General features: G+C 40.3%; 2 long non-coding RNA genes across 3 annotated transcripts in view; one reads left to right on the forward strand and one right to left on the reverse strand.

Annotated features, from left to right (window-relative positions):
- Nucleotides 1-5383, forward strand: part of LOC106732523 (uncharacterized) — a 34650-nt gene extending 29267 nt beyond the window's left edge. The window contains exons 2-4 of the long non-coding RNA XR_003090737.2: nucleotides 2069-2186; nucleotides 4729-4847; nucleotides 5260-5383. This is a non-coding gene — a long non-coding RNA (uncharacterized LOC106732523). The remainder of the gene's footprint in view (nucleotides 1-2068; nucleotides 2187-4728; nucleotides 4848-5259) is intronic.
- Nucleotides 1-15745, reverse strand: part of LOC112547006 (uncharacterized) — a 195492-nt gene that overhangs the window by 78867 nt on the left and 100880 nt on the right. The gene's annotated exons all lie outside the window — the stretch shown is intronic.

Here is a 15745-nt window from a genome sequence, read left to right on the forward strand (position 1 = left end):
CACACACGTAGCCAAGGGACAATGGGAGGGGGAGGCGGGGAATTGCTCATGCCGGCCCTAAGGCCACCTGAGTTTTGCTGCAAGGATGGGACACTCCCCAGTCACCCCTGGTTCTGTCCAGGAGACATCCCACGTGATGGGGATCTGAGAGCCGAGACCACGTCTGCCAGATGTGCTCCCAGGCACTGTGTGGGGATTCATCTCACTCCCTGTCAAACACCATTGATTAGCCCAAAGCCTCACAGTCACCACCGGCAGGGAGTTCCACAGGTGAACACAACACAAGCGCCCTCCCACCCTCTACGGGGCCAGGACGCAGACCGGTGGTTACAATACATGGAGGAGGACCCTACTCCAGAGGCGCTCTTGTATGCAAACATACAACACGGAGGGGAGGGGGCTAACCAAGTGGGCCCAAGCCACACTACTGTGGTGTCACCTGGGCTCAGGGGGGGAGGGCATGAGGTGTGGGGACAGTGGCTGGGCTGCCTGACTGACCCATCCTTTCTTCTCTTCCCTGCAGCAGGACCAAGCACTAGCCAGGGACTCTCAAGTCCTGCAGCAGCAGCAACAGCAGCAGCACCCCCAGCCGCCCAACCACTGAGGCAGTGGCTCCACCACCGGGACCAGCTCCTTCAGCACCACATGCAGGCCGTCGAGCGCGTCGAAGCAGCCATCACTTGGCGTGTGGAGACGGACCTGCAGTGGCGCCAGAAGGCCTGGGCCGACTTCCAGGCCCAGTGCATCCGCATGGCGGATTCTATCACCACCCTAATCGTCCACATTGGCCATGCCATTCTGGAACAGGAAGGCACCAGCCTGGAGCACCAGCTGCAGGCACTCCAAAATGGCTGGCAGGGGCCAGAGCAGGCACATGGCCATCCCTGGCTCCATGGCAGACAAAACAAGGCAGAAGAAAAAAAAACAGGCAAAAGCACTAGGTGGCAAAGGGCAGTGGTGTCCAAAAGGCAGAGGGCAACTACCAAAACTGCTAGGGCTGTCAGTCCCTACAAGAGGTCCTATAGCACGCAGCAAGAGTGAAACGGCTGTCCAGGGAAATTCCTTTAAGCACATGTCTCAAAGGAGCTCCAGCCTCCGCCCCCGGAAATGACTGGTGCCCTTTTGCCCTCGGCAAAATGGTTCCAGGCTTCTGCTTTTGCGCAAAAGCGCATCGTTATAACAATAACTCCGTGACCAATCTAGACGCGCTTTTGCACAAATACTTTTAACGGAAAAACTTTTAGGTTAAAAGTATTTGCACAAAATCATGCCAGTCTAGACGCAGTCTACATGTATTAATATACTGTATGCACTCATATTTGAATCCTTCCATTCAACATTTACTGGGTGCACCACTGATGAAGAATTTGTTCCAGTCCTGTAAAATTTATATTCCCTTCCTTTCCTTTTTCACCTTCCAAGGGGGAATTCAGTCAGAAGCATAGTGCTACCTCCCCTTCCCTTCTCCCCACCCGCCTCACAAAACTTGAGGCATGTTGTATCTTGCATAGAAGATCCAGGGCTGAGGCGAGACTTCTACGGTCCCTGGGGGGAGCCAACTCCTGGCCCCCCAAAAGGGGCTGGGACCTTCAGCATTTCTGGGGCCTAGGACTCGCACTGTGTGGGGCCTCAGCAGCAATTTGAAGGGCCTGGGAGCTCTGTAGTGGTAGCAGCAGCCAGAAGCTCCTGGGGTAGCTAACCCTTTGCCTCTGCCCCACATCAGTGGCCCTGAGGAGGTCTGTTACTCAGGGATCATTCTAATAACAGTACTAACTAGCATTATTTCATTAGCAAATGTTACCAAGCCTGGCAACCCTCAGACAACTACTCATTTCCAAACATATGAAAGGGTTACGTCTTAGACCAATTTTACTGTTATAGATTTAGACTAAATCTGCCTTGATAGTGCTGTCCCATTCTGGGCTGATGACTAAAGCTAAGCTATCCATATGCTTAATTGCTTTCATAAATGGAGCACTAACAGTTTGTGGTAGAGATGGTGTTACAGTTGCTATTTATGGAATCATTCCCTTATTCCTCTTTTGTAAACTGAAATATTTCTCCCTAGTACTTACAGATATTCAGATTGAGAATGGTATTTTTCCGTTAAACATACTTGGCCTGCAAACAGCAACAGAAGGGAAATGGAAGGCAAAGTAGAAGTAATGAAAAGAAATAAAGAAAAGGTAACTTTTTGCTACATATTGGAGAAAATAATACAACCTATCCATGGATTCAGTGGCTTTGCCCAAGTTCCATGAAAGGAAGTTTTTGCCACAAGTGTTCCATGCACTGCTAGGACATACCAAGAGCAGTCCAGGAAGCAGAATGTGACCTAGAATCACAATTTAATTCTTGAGCTATGTCTAGACTACAGGGAAGATTCGAAAGAGGATATGCAAATTCCATGGGAATTTGCATATCTTCTTCCGATCTCACTTTCGAAAACTGAGCTTTTGAAAGTGAAAGTAATTTAGACATAGCTCTTTTGGTGCAAACCCTCCACCCTCCCCCCACCCCGTTGAAAAGCCACGTAAACAGCTCTGCTTTCAAAAGTGAGTTTGGAAGAAGATATGCAAATTCCTGTGGAATTTGCATATCCTCTTTTGAATCTTCCCCATAGTTTAGACATAGCCTTGATGTCTCTGCTCCCAGGAGAGAGATCCTGTGTCATCCCTACACATAACACAACATACATACAACAATGTGCCTACACAGCTGCTCTTCTCAGAGTTCTGCGGTGATAGAAAGCTCTGCCCAAACCAAAACTCCACTTGACAAGACCACCTGTGTCTCCTGGGTGAAAATGGAGGATTGGCCACCAACTGAAAACTAAATGGACCATAACTCTTGAGAAGATACCATAGAATGCGATCCCATAGTATTAAGGAACCAAGTGACCTGATAGGTCTAATGTCTGTGATTTTATGGGTAGAGGTAAAGTAGTAGCTGACAATGAATTTTGCTTACCCTACCATTCTTCTAGGAGTTAATACAGCCAAACCTGGGGTGGTCAAATGTGGCTCTATATGAAACTTATGTTTATATATTTGGTGCCTTTGCCAAAGCTCAGTTTAACATTAGTGTTCCCTGACTTATTGCCTACTCTTGCACACTCCTCCTTACATCCTTGCATGAATCTATCCTTAATATCACACATCTTTTGAAATCATTTCCCAGGGTGCCTTGGAATCCAAGGTCTCTGGAAGCTGTTTCATACTGTACTGACACTCTAGCGTTTTTTGCTAAGTACTTGGAAGTATGAAAGACAAGCATGTTCATGAAATCATCATAAAATGGGTGCATAACTGGTTGAAAAAAAACTTACTCAAACAGTGGTGATTAATGGCTCACTGTCAAACTGCAAGTATATATATCTAGTAGGAACTCCCAGGTAGTACTGAGTCTGGGACTATTGTGAGTGTCAACTGATTTGCATTGTAGAAGTCCAAAGATGCTGATTGGCCAGTGCTATCTAGGATGCTGTGGGCACTCCAACAACTGGGCCAGCTAGGATAATATCAGCTTTAATTGCTGGATAGGGTGCCTTGCAGCAGGTAAGGTGCTGCTATCTGTGGCTTCAGCTTAGGTTGCCTAGCTCTGCATCAGCCATTGCCACTTAGTGTAGAATGGGGTTATCTTTGAGACAATGGCCAGCACAGAAGAGCATTGACAGATGGCACAATTTGCTGTTTTGCAGCAGTCTCAGATCAGCTCTTTTGAGTGAACTCTGAAGCATCAAGGTCCTTAGCTGAGTCTTCACCTCCAGAGAGACCCTAGAAGATATACACCTCTTTCTTCACTTAGCTCTTTTCTGGCTCCTTTACCCAACTATGCCTGACAACATCTATCAGGGTAACCTCTGGGAAGTTTGTTGTCAATGTCCTGTCTTTCCAAACAATGGTCAACAGTATTTTATTGGCCCCCAAATTAAAAATTCAATTATGTTTTAACTGAAGCATCTTAAACTGTCACTGATCTAAAATGCAAATGATGCCTTGGGTCATTCCATCAATTCCTTTTGCACACCAATAGGTGCTAGAAGAATGTTCCCTCTGCAGCTGTCCAGCAGCTCTGGCCCACTCTTCTCTTTTCACCAGTGGGGACAACAGAAGCATCTTTACTTGCTAAGACTTCAGGCCACAGTACTTACATAACTCTAAGGGTAGTTCCAGGCTCAGTATAGGAATAGGGCAGCAAGGGAGGTAATCCTCATCCTTGGAGATTTTTGATACAAGGTTAGACAGGCACCTGTCTGGAACAGTATATTTGGTGCCACCTTAGCATGGGGAGATGGACTAAGTGCCCTCCTGCGGTCCCTAGATATACATTCTGTGATTCTAGGATATTCTTTGATAGGAATTCTGCACTGGACACAAAATATGATTTCAGACAATTATACTATTTTTTTCTTTGTAAAGAAGTATAGCTGGAAGCCATGTTTGCTATCAGACTCTAATTATATTTATTTCAGATGATGAATCCAAAACCAGTGTTAATGTTAACTATGAGTGTCCCAAAGTAATATCTAGGACATTTTATGTCCTATGACACACTTAATTTAGTATCACATCTCATGCTAAGTAAACCAATTATTCAGTGGTCATTGGTGATGTGTATTTTGTGTGTGTGTGTGAGATATAGATATAGATATAGATATAGATATAGATATAGATATAGATATAGATATAGATATATAAACAAAGTTTCATTTTTTCCATTATATAGCAGCACAAATGATGTGAGGCCATTTGGAATTTACCCAGCTCAAAGTATTCCACCTTGTCAATTCAACTGAGAATTGTCAAATAGATATTATGATGGATAGACCTCAGGTACAGCATAAGGTAAGTGTTTTAATTATTTATAAACTGGTCAGTAGGGTTTTAAAGCACTCAGACATGAATTAAAGTGTGTCTGAGTCAGAGCTTGAAGTCAATTTTCAATTGATTCTGTCTAGCAAGTGCTGCTTAAGTAAAAACTTTAGTGTCTTTTCTTTCCTTTTCCCTTACCCACCATGAAGCTGTTTAACTGGTAGTATATAGCCAATATACAAGCTCTATATAATATTTCCCAAAATAATTATATTATTCCCATAATCAATTTTTCATACTTACCACATTACTAATAAAACCTACATGTAAAAATTAGCTTACTAAAAAGAGCTACTTAGACTTATTTCTGCACCACTATGATATATGCACCATTTAGTGTATGCCCTTATCAGCATTTGACTTAAGTATATTTTTCATTTCTCAGATGTAATGGAGGAACAGGTTGGTGAGGAACAGGTTGGTGAGAATCAAACAGACTACTATATGTAATGAAAAAAATCTGTCTATATTCTGAAAAAGAGTCTTTTATTGATTTTGCTGTTTTTTCAAAAGTGTAATATCAATTCCCTTAGTAATTATTTTACTTTATTAAGAAGCTCATTACAAGCCAGCAAGACAAAGTTAGTTAATTGTGTGATATATTTGTGGTTCATTTACCAATAAAATATCAAATGTATTAAGGTTAATTTCTTTTTCATTTAGATATGATTGTCATTCATATTTGCTCTATAGATGTGACTGGTATAGCTGCTGCAGATGGTAAAAACTTACTGTACATTTAAAAATGTTTTTTCCACTCAAAGGAAATACATATTTTTATAGCTATTCTAAAGCAAGCTCTATTAAACATACCAATGAATTCAACAGAATTGTGAGGTACTGTGCCTAATGGCTAAATCTCATTGTGTATTTCCCAAAATACAGTACTGTCCCACCTATAATGGCCTATAATGTTCAAAACCAAACCCAAAGCTCCTTAGCCAGTTACCTTGATTGCCAATTCTTGTAGTAAGAATCACAAAATTATCATCAGTGCATAAATGCATACATCAGAAGATGCAAGTGAAGAAATCCTACAAAAAAATCACACCTATCATTTAATAAAAATGACACTTCATATAATGCTTTAAGGAAAGTTGGACAAATTGAACATGACTGTTCTGCAACATCATAATCTCAATAAATAGGCTTGATGCTCTTAACTTTTGCAAGTTTGGGCACATACAGCTTTCATTTCACTTGCATGTCACAAATCTTCATAATGTATAGTTATTCGAAACAGAGGGGATTTTTTTCTTATATCAGACTCATTTATTTCAATAAATCATAAATGTCATAAAGAACAAAGGTCAGAAATCCCTCAAGTGTTGCTTTTGACTGCTATCTGTAATTCCAAAAAAACTTGGAATACATTTAAACTTCATAGCCCTGAACCTGCAATGAGATATGTTCACGTGGATCAGCGCACAACTCTTATTACAAGATTAAGGCACATCTTACTATGTTCTAACTCACTAGTAATTACAAATGATGTATATATAAAACCATAGGATATGAATTAGAACTGATTGAATCAGTAGGGACAGAACTTACTTGAAACTCCTCCTACTGTTTAAGATTCTTTTAAATATATGGATTACCATCTCCTCTCCTTCTCCCTTCCTTTTTATTATTTCATGTCCACTCAGTTTTCCTATTTCTCCCCTGAGTGGAATAGGGGGGAAAAAATCTGTCAAATTTTTAACTCAATTTTGCACTGTTAGTGAAGTTCACATAATTCAGCTAACATTCAGACAAGCATTACAACTCTGGAAATAAGTCTGAATATCACTAGTAATATATTAGAGTAAGTCAGCAAATATAGAAGCTAAAGAGAAAAATGCTAGGTCACTGGGCCCTCTCTTAATAGATACTTGCCCGTATTAAGAAATACTTTTGTAGTCTAAGTTAAGAAACTGAAACTTTACAGGTCATAATAAATGGACAGATATAATCAACCATGAACAATATGCTACTCTACCATAAAGTTTGACTTCCCTTATTGAGATTATACTCCGATCATATTACTAGATAGGTAGGCCAGGACAAATGGGACAGTTAGCTCTGGGCCCAGCATTCCAAAATGGCCAGAGGCCTCCCAGGTGCTTAGGAATTCCTGGGGAAGCAGAGCAAGACAGGGGTATGCTCCAGGTAGAGCTAAGGATGGGGGATAGGGGAATACTGTGGTCCCAGTGGTGTTGAGGCTTGGCTGCCCCAGCCTTTCTGCCTGAGGCCTCTCCCCACCTTACCAATGGGCTCGGAAAAGCTGTTGGCTCCCCTGTAGCTAGCACATATGCCACTTGTAGCCAGAAATGACTGGCAATAATCCCAGCAGCAAGGGAAGGAGACACTCACTAAAGGGACATTAGTTTGTTCTTTCCCACACAAGAGTCTCCGGCTCCTGGGGGCCAGGTGAAGGAAGAGAATGCTGACTGACTGACTGACCGGCCTTCACCAGCTTCTTGCATTTAACCTGAAGGGGGGCAATGCAGAGCCTCTCATGGCTCCATTCCTGAAGGTCTGCCCTACTCATTCCAAACTAGGAATGGGCATCCAGCCTGATGGATGCTGCAAGTATAGCTGCTTCCTCATTTTGGGGTCAGGAAGGATTTTTCTCCTCCCATTGGCCAATTGGTAGAAGACCAGGGAGTTTTTTTACTTAACCCACAGTAGCTATAAGGTAGTGGTTTTTGAAATAGGAAGATGTTTAGTACCTATCTGAACTATTTAGCTTGAACTGTTCATTCATTGTAGCTTGTGGCTGGTTTCAAATGCGGTTAGAGAGGATAAACTGAATGGGATTTAGAGGTGAAAGACCTGGTAATTTATAGTGATGGGCCTTGGGATTATGGGGTGGGGGAGATCTTGGGGACCTCCTAGGCCAGGTCTACACAAGACCTGGAAATTCAGCTTAAGGTATGGAACTCCAGCAACGTAGTATATGTAGCTAGAATTGGCTTACCTTAAGCTGAGCTTGACGCTGTCCCTACAGTGGGAGGCCAATGGGAGCAAACGCTCCCATCTGCTTCCCTTACTTCTTGCACAAGCAGGAGTAATGGCCACTGGTGGTGTTCCCTCTGAATTTGATTTAGAGAGTCTTAACTAGACTTGCTTAATCGAATTCCAGAAGATTGATCATGGAAGCATCAATTTTTTGTCTAGTGAAGACATGGCCTCAGGCTGAGGTTCCCAGCCTTCTGCACCCTTTGTCAGCCTCACAAATGGAGAGAGGTGAAGGAACTAAAATTCAGGAAGTAGAGTCCTAGAGATATGCAAAAGAGAGCTTACCCCTAGTTAGGTATCATATGATAAGGAGCCCTATATCTCAAGTACTGGACTAAATGCCTGATAAAGGAGTATGGGTGATAAACAGTTAGTGCCCCTTACTGGTGTTTAATAAGAGTGTGGCCTGCCACTTAATTCCTTGTATATGTGTCTGTCCTCATTGTACTGCTCTATCCACATCAGTGGGTGTTTGTATACCAAAACATTTCATAGCTTTATTACTTTCCCATCCTTAGTGCCCATATATTACAAAAACGTGAGGGTAACTGATCAAAGCTCAGTCGCAATTCTGTTAGGGAGTAGACATGCCATCCATTTCAGCCTTTCTAATATTTGTGTCTGTTGTGAAGGGTGATTTACCCCTAAAATGAAATGCTTATCTTGGATAGTCTACATCACAGCAGTATCTCTTGACTACGTGGAAGAAAAAAAAAAAGCTTTCAGATATGATCTCATACATATTCCTTCATTCCCTCCCTTGCTAAATTCTAGTCAGCAATATTTGTTCTCTCTTTTTTGTGTTTGGTATGGATAGACTGCTGATGTGAAAAAATCCTATTCTGCACATTATACAGTGCAAGAGGCACCCTGATGAGTCCTAACATAGAATTCCATTCAGCATAGCAGCTCCTGACAGGCTAGCTACAATGCTACTTCTTAACTAGAGTGAAAAAAAAATGAGAGAGAACTATGGCAATAGTTAGCCTTAAACTCATTTGTGTTTAGTATGATATGGCATAAGCACCCAACAAACTAGCTAACAAATTCCAATATATTATTTCTCCTTACCTACCATCTTAATACAAAAATCACTATTTTTTTCACATGCATTTTATGCATTGACTTGTGTTTAACTTAATGCATAAAAGGTACTTCAAACATTATTCATATTGTTTCAGACATCCTTACCTATGAAGGGCTGAGACATAAGATTCCCAAATAAACTCAATGCAATTCACGATGTATCCCATCCGAGTGAGTTAAAAGAAAAGTCCACATTGCTTCCTCTCTTACCTACAGTGCAAAATATTTGTTTTCCTCCAGTTAAGGATCCTGTTTCACAAGTGTGGTTTTCTCGATTTTATTGACTAAATGGTGATGCCTTCTCCTTCTCTCCTTCAACCCTCTTTTAGCTGTTTATCCACTTATCTACCAATGTATTTGAAAAAGGGTATCTTGGAGTATATTAATTATGGCCTCACTGATCTTGCAATTTGCTGTTGGAGTTATCTGTATGGTGTATCTTAGGCTTTTTCTTTGGCACATGACAACATATCACTACCACACCATCTTATGGATCCAGAAATTATGGAGCCTGTAATCAATACCTATATGGACCAGATAAAGGCCCCTGTCTTTATTCTGTTTAATGAACATTGTAACCTCATCAGGACAGAGGCTATTTTACTCTCTACACTGTCAATAAGAAAAGAGACCAAGGAAGAAGAAAAAGAGGTGTTTTGCATTGAGATGATTTTACTTACAGATACAATTGTAATCAAACAGTTATGTGTCACCAATTGTCACTAAACAATTATATGCAAGCATGAAAGTGAACAATGCAAAGTGTGACAAGTGCATATGGACTTGTCCAAGGTTATACAGAAAGTCAGTAGTAGAGCTGAGTAGAGAACAGAACTTCTTGACTCCCAGTCCCATTTTCTGTCTATAGAACCATGTTCCATCTCAATGGAGTACTATGTTCTCAACCAGTGAAGCCACTATAAACTAGAAAATACACATTCATGTTGCATAATTGTGTATGTAATTCACATATGCAAGTGGTTAGTACTATCCATTTTCTTCCTACATAAAGTGGGAGGCGTAAGGTATGTAAGACCAGAGTATTTCTAACCATTAGTCATCTCCTTTATTTTCATCATACCTCTTCTTTATTAGAAAAAACCCATACAATGGTGTTCAGAGATTAAACATGAAAAGGCCACTAACATGACCCTTTTAAGTCCCTTGACAGAATTAAGCATTTCTCTTTTCCTTTGCGTGCCACAGTTAGAATGCAGAACAACTCTTACACAGTGAAAAAAATCCTGTTCAGTGTTCTAAAGAAAAGCTGCTTAAAGCAGCATACTAGAAGTCATGTGGTGATGCGAATTACTGAAGATGGCAATGACAACAATGGTCCAAATTGTGTTTTCATTTAATGAGTACCCTAAGAGGCAACAATACAATTTCACAAGTGGAATCAGTAAAGAATTTGGTATAGGTTCTTTGACTTGTGTATGACCCACAACATTTGGGAGGGTGGGAGGGGAAAGGTTTTTGGCCCACAATCTACTCAGTGTCAAATATAAAAACTTTTTTATACCCCCATATAATATATTTTAGTGGTACCTGGGTGTTATTTCTACAGGCCAAAACGGAACATGCTCATTAAACAAAAGGCTACTAGCAGTAGAATACTCAATCAGCTGCCATTGATTGACATTCTTGACAAAAAGGAAGCATGAGTTGTCTGAGGAATAATTGAAATGTATTTATGAATCATCCTTGGAATGCACACTTGTTAAATCAGAATTCATAATCAAGATATTTTGGTTTTGTCTAGCAGGTTTTTGGACACTTTCGAGCCTCTACTGGTGGATAAAAAGAGCAAGACATTTCTTCAGTTAAACTGAAAGGATCAGATATCAAATACTTACAACATGTAGCAACACAGTATTATAGAGAGTTGTAATAAATGAATTTATTTTTAAATTAACAAACTCAGAGCATTTATAACAAGGATAAATCTGAAACCTGAGCAAATCTGGATAGCTTTCTAAATGAAGGGAGAACACTGACTTTTGGGATTATTTGGGAAAGTAGAAGATATCACTTCTTGTACTAAGTTAACTGGCATTACAAAGGCCTGAAAAAGATAAAAACAGAATAAATATGGAGTTAGGTTTCCATTCTGGCAGAATAGAAAGTATTAGAACTGAGTTAATATCCATTTAGTTCTCATCTCTCAAAGGGTATTCCTACACTTTTTTCCTGGAACAATACATAAACACATCAGTGTTGTAATTCTAAATCATTGTCATAAGCATTCCTTTGTAAGGTGAAAATGAAAACTGATTTAGACCTGTAAGGAGCTCCTTAATTTCTTCATTTCTCAATGACAGTAAATTGATGGAACCAAGATAACTAAGCCTCCTAGTATTCAAAATTTCTGTAGATATTATGAAAAATTTATAAAAAGTGAGACTGCCTCTAATGTAACAATCTCATTTTCTGAAGGTAATGCAGTCAGGTCCTTAAGCTATTTAGATTTTAGCTACTAGAATGTAATAGAGAAATTCACAGATTTATTGCAAGGTCTTTTTAAAATCCTAAACAATTTTTTGGACAGTCCTTAGTTTGCATTTTAGTGTTAATGCCCTGTCATTTAGGTTATACTGACCAATAATCATCATAATGCCAATTTTGTCGAGATACAATCCAATGGGAGTTATTACTTATATTACGGAAAATATTGCAACAATCAGTAACAATCCCAAGCGCGAAAATAGACACAGTCACACACTTGGAAAAATAATTGGATCTTAAAGTATACAGCTTGTTTAATGGTTTAAGGGCATTTCAACAACAATTTTATGTTCCTCTTCTTATTTAAGAATAAAATATTTATGAAACTAAGCATTTGGTTGAAATAAAAATGTGTGAGATGATAATCTGAATGAAGCAAATAAACATGCATTGTAAGATGCTCTCTACTTATTACTTCACAACCCATCATAAGTCAGCATACAGAGAGTGCACAAATATTTCAGTTTCAATGGAACATGAGTATCAGCAAATCTTATTTATATATACTTGTTCAGATTTAATATTTTCATGTCTGCAGATAGCTGAGTAGTTTAACAAATCACAGGAACAATTCTCTTTTCAAACAGCACACCATCACAGTGTGAAACTGTAGATTAACCTTCCAGATGGAGAGACTCCTCCAGCCACTGTCTATCTGTATGGGACATCTCCTCGAAAGGACCACTTCAATTTTTCTTTGAAGTATCATTGCTTGGATTGTAACACTAGCTCATTTATTCACGGCAACTTTCATTCACCAAGCCATTCTCCCTTATATATGGCCTATTTGTAAGGCCCTACTAAATTGACAAATTTCACAGCCAGAGGGTTTTTTAATTGGTCAGTTTCACATTTTCATCTATACACATCTGAGATTTCATGGTGGCCCCCAACTGAAAGGTACCCAGAAGTGGGTCTCATCTCCTCCCTCTCTTCTTCCCCCCACAGCTGTAATGTCAAGGGAAGGACAAGTCCTCCTCAGGCCAGCAGGGACTCTCAACTTGGAGCCCCTGACTGAGATGCTCCCTGCAGCAAGGGGGAAATCATGGTCCATGACACATTTTTCATGGCAGTGAAACTGATATTTTAGTCCTTCTCTGATCAGAAGGCAAAAAAATGAAGATATGCATACACACACACACACACACACACACACACACACACACAGCAAAATCCCAGTACTTGAGTCTGTTTTATCTACACTACACCTTGTTTTACAGAAACCACTGTGTTAAGTGTTTAAGGGTCCCAACTGCCATTTTTGCTACGGAGATCAAAGTGGTGTGCTAAAGTTATTTGCTAGGGACTCAGCCTCTCTACTCCACATTGCCAACTGAGTATAGGGCAGAATTAAAAGGAGAAAAAGTTTTTGCAAAGTCTTTACAGCAGCTGATGATTCAACCCTCTCCTTTCTTTACTATAGGATATCATCCTTATTGGGGAATCAGCATTGTTCTATAGACATTCATCAAGGATCTATTGCATAAAAGTAACCAAAAGCACAATGCAGCTGGTGCTATTGTTCTACTTTCAGCCGCCTTTTCTTTGTAGTACTTTGTTCTCTGACAGTAGCACTTATTGCAGGAAGTGCTGAGCTTATTTTGTATGTAAATGAAAACAAGAAGGATAGTTGTAATCCTTTAATATAATCACTGACAATCACAATACATTCACTTTAAAACATATGAAACTGGGAGAGGGCAATTGGAGGGGAGAGGGACCAAAAGCAAGACAAAGTTAAATGATGCCTCATCAAGTGGCAAAAAGGCAATGGGGTGGATTTTCTGCCCTGCATTGTTGTTGCTCAGGTGGTGTAAATGGTGTTGAGACTTACTGTATTCTCCCTGGGTGTGTCTAGACTACATGACTACATTAAATAAACCCTGTTTCATTAATTGGCCGCCACACTGTGCTGACAATCAGCTGATCCCTTATGCCTCATGAAATGAGTTTTACAGGAGCAGTCAACAAAGGCTTCCCTTGTCGACCGATCCGCGTCTAGACTGCCACGCTGTGCCGGATCAGCTGATTGTCAGCACAGCACGGCAGCCATTTTTATTTTAAAGTGAAGCAGGGATTATTTAAATCCCCACTTCATTGACTATGTCGGGTAAACTATTTTGCATGGCTCCATCGACGGAGCCATATAGTCTAGACACACCTCATCTGCTACAGCTACACTGTAAACGAAGGTGTCATCTGCAGCTCTTGTAGTGCACTCTTAGTTTAGCTAGCTCACTACAACTGCCATGAGGGGGGACACAGCCTCCTCTTGGGAGTGGGCAGAACGCCATCAGGATGGAGAGCATGTACAGTTTGGCAGATGGCACATATTGGAGCAGCCCCAGGGGGCAGGCAGAGAATTAGAGAGCTATGCCACCTCTCAGTTCTTTACTATCCCATATGTATGCCTGATTTTAAAGGTCCTTTTGGCCCACACCCAGAAGTACAGAAAAAGGACAGACTGTGAGAAGGAGTTCTAGGTATAACTAATTAACATTTGTGCTGATCTCTGAACTCCTGCCTACTCTAAACTTTGGGAAATTCCCATTCTTGCCCCATCTGCATGAATGGCACATGGGTTAGTATAATGGTCTCTGTCCTTTTACTATCTCAACCTACTCTGAGCTAGGTTTCCTGGCTGTTAAAGATACCAGTCATCTGTTTCACCTAGCACTGTAACTATTGTTATGATTGGTTGAGCAATGGCAAAGATAATGAAGTGGAGCAAGATTTCTCCTAAAGACTAGTGTAGACTCAGTCTATGACCTCCAGATGAAACTCAGCCCTGCATAAGCACTAAGTAGCCTTTTCTATGGAAGTTCATGAAATAGATGACATATCTATGTCTACATTTCAGCAAAAGGGTTTAATCATAATTAGAGCTTTTGTACTGTATATTTGTAGATAATTACCTATGCACTGTTTTAAAATGGCTTGATACAGTAAGTTCAGCTTTTTACAGATATATTTGATCATTATAACTAGAACTATTTACATGGATAATAGCAAATAGAGACTCATCTTGTTTAAATAACCAAAATATTTATAATTTTTTTCACTAACCTGGTTCCAAGTAATGAATGTGAATCTTTATTTGATTCTGTCTGTTGTTTCTGTTTACTTGTTTGGTGTTAGAGGTGGAGTGTTCTGTGGTATTAGAGAACAATGACAGAATTCAGAAATTAATAATAGACTTTTGGGAGTCCTGGGATATCCAGAAATTATGGAAATTTAATGAACAGTCTTCACAAAGACTTCTGATATAATGTAATCATGTCAACTATTGCTTTACCTCCTCATCAATAATCTCTCCTGTCCTTCATGCTTATGGTTGTATGGTGCAAATTTGGGCCCAATTCTGTAAATGCCCAGCACTGAAACACATGTTGAGCATACTCCCGTGTTTGAAGTTAAGCATGAGCTTAAATGCAGTGTTGGACCAGAGCCACAGTGCTCAGCATCTTGCCCTGAGTCCTTGCATATCAAAACTCTCCGGCAGCCAGCAGCAGCAGGTGAGGAAGGAATTTCATAATCAAGTCCACAAACCCCACCTATTGGACACATTTATACTACATTCCTCTTTCGAAAGAGGAATGTAAATGAGGCAAACCGAAAGTTCAAATGACGCATGGATTTAACTATCCCATGCTTCATTTGCATATTCACGTCGAATGCTTTTTTGAAAAAGGGTTTTTCCAAAAGTGAAAGCGCAGTCTGCAATTTTTAAAAAAATACCTTTTTGAAAGAACTCGTACTCCTGAAAAAATGAGGGTGGTGATGGTTTGTTTTTTTAAAAAAAGAACCATCTCTCGACTGCACTTTCACTTTTGAAAAAGCGCTTGGACGTGAATATGCAAATGAAGCATGGGATATTTAAATCCACGCTTCATTTGCACTTTTGATTTGCCTCATTTACATTCCTCTTTCGAAAGAGGAATGTAGTCCAGACATAGCCTTATACAGTACAATTCCCAATAATGATTGTGTCCCTGTAACTGAAGGAAGAAGTGACCCCATAGTGCTGTAACTAATGATCCAAAGTTAAAATGAGGGTCAGTGGCATGACTGCCCTCTTACTGCATTTGCGGACAGGGTTTAAAATTAGCTCTGTACTTCTAAGGAGATGAGGGGCTTTGGTGCCATGGACTACAGGATTAACTTCAGGACTGGGAGCTCTGTGATGAATACTTGATCTTGATTTGGTATCGTACATGCAAACTTAAAAAAAAAATACAGGCCTTGAGATGCCCATTAAGGAGAGTACACACACTGAG

Source organism: Pelodiscus sinensis, chromosome 12 (genome assembly GCF_049634645.1).
Source record: "Pelodiscus sinensis isolate JC-2024 chromosome 12, ASM4963464v1, whole genome shotgun sequence".
Classification (NCBI taxonomy): Eukaryota; Metazoa; Chordata; order Testudines; family Trionychidae; genus Pelodiscus; species Pelodiscus sinensis.